The sequence below is a fragment of the Alligator sinensis genome, unplaced genomic scaffold, assembly GCF_000455745.1.
Source record: "Alligator sinensis unplaced genomic scaffold, ASM45574v1 scaffold218_1, whole genome shotgun sequence".
Classification (NCBI taxonomy): Eukaryota; Metazoa; Chordata; order Crocodylia; family Alligatoridae; genus Alligator; species Alligator sinensis.
The window spans coordinates 2,202,240-2,203,832 of record NW_005842083.1 but is presented as its reverse complement, the minus strand read 5'-3'; the positions used below and the strand labels follow the sequence as shown (position 1 = coordinate 2,203,832).

At 43.0% G+C, this 1,593-nt stretch overlaps 1 pseudogene; it reads right to left on the bottom strand.

Moving 5' to 3' along the window:
* Window positions 1–786: 786 nt before the first annotated feature.
* Window positions 787–905, bottom strand: LOC112550340 (annotated as a pseudogene).
* Window positions 906–1,593: the final 688 nt, after the last annotated feature.

Below are 1,593 nucleotides of genomic sequence, written 5' to 3'. Positions count from 1 at the left end.
CAGATCTTACTCAACAGAAATTACCTTTGTTGAGCATTTTTAAATTATTCTTGGGGAGACTTCCATATCACTGTAAATACTCTTTTCTTTTTACCAGTCTGGTTAAAAGGCCCCAGGCTTTGATTTCTCGGAATTTAGGACATTTACTTTCTTTGTAAAAAACTTCTAAAGGTACAATTTAGATTAAGGTTTTAGGCGAAGTCAGGACATTTCGCACGTAGCTCCAAAACAATGAGCTAGATAAGGAGATAGATCCTATCTTCTTCCTGAAACTGGCTAATGGGCAATCTTTACAAACATTCAAACTATTTCATTCAATATGACACAGTTACCTTAACTTCTTAGTTATCCAAATTCAGGGCATGCCAACAACATGCGCAATGTATGATAAAAGTGAAGGCAATGGTAAAGAGAGCTGTTTTAACAATTTTGAAAAAACTGAAATAATCAACAAACTGATAATGTCAGTATAAATGTTTTATATGTCATGCTGCATATAAATGTTCAATGAATAAGAGTTTCATTAACCAAACATTTGATTTTTATGAATAGGGGTTGGTCCAAATTGTTAGGATAATTGATTCTGTACTATGCTGTCATTACACATCTGGCTTCTCACAGGACTTGAAGATTAGAGCTGGGATGTTGGCCCAAGGTGAGAGGGGGTTTTTGAGAAGACTTCATAGATTTCATAGACATCAGGGCTGGAAGGGACCTCAGAAGATCATCGAGTCCAGCCCCCCGCCCAAAGGGCAGGAAGTCAGCTGGGGTCATAGGATCAACTACTGCCTACAGCACCCGGGATTCCCAGGCAGTCTCCCATCCAGGTACTAGCCGGGCCCGGGACTGCTTAGTTTCCAAGATCGGACAGGATCGGGTGCGATCAGCCCGGTCTGGCCGTAGGCTGGATGGAGGTGAGAAGAACAAGGATGTTGCCAAAGGAGAGTTAGCACTAGCCAGCTTTTGCCATTTCCAGATGGCCTAGAGCAAGCTGAAGAAGACGAGTGTTTTTGAGTGAGTGAAAAGTGAGCCTTTGAAGACTTGACTTTGCTGATTGTGCTAGTTATAAAGTAAGTGGTTACCATGTCCAGCTCAACCCATAAAAACAAATTAAATAGTGCAAAAGGCCTGACAAGAAACATCATACAATAACGCCTTCAGTTCAATAATACAAACAATATATTTTATAGTTTTCGCTAATAATAGTGATTGATGTGTAACTATGGACAAATCCAGGAAAGGGGAGTAGAGGGAGGGAAGGGCGAAGAATTCAGTCACACCCTCCTTCAGCTATGCTGTGTATGCTCAGTGAGTCCACCATCTTGTCAGCGGCGCATCTACTTGCTCCCTACCCCTTTGCCTGCTGCCAGATTTGGTGACACGGGGAAAGGGGTGTTCACCTGCAAGGATCACTGTGTTCACCTGCAAGGATCTCAGAACTGCACCAAAGCAGTGGCTCTGGCAGAAGCTGTTCTGATAAGTCAGTGAGCTCAGAAAGCTCACAGCACATGAGCCAAAGTGGGGCAACTCCCTCCCCCTGCTTGCATCCTGGATCTGCCCCTGAATGTAACCAAATGATTGAATGTAGTTGTG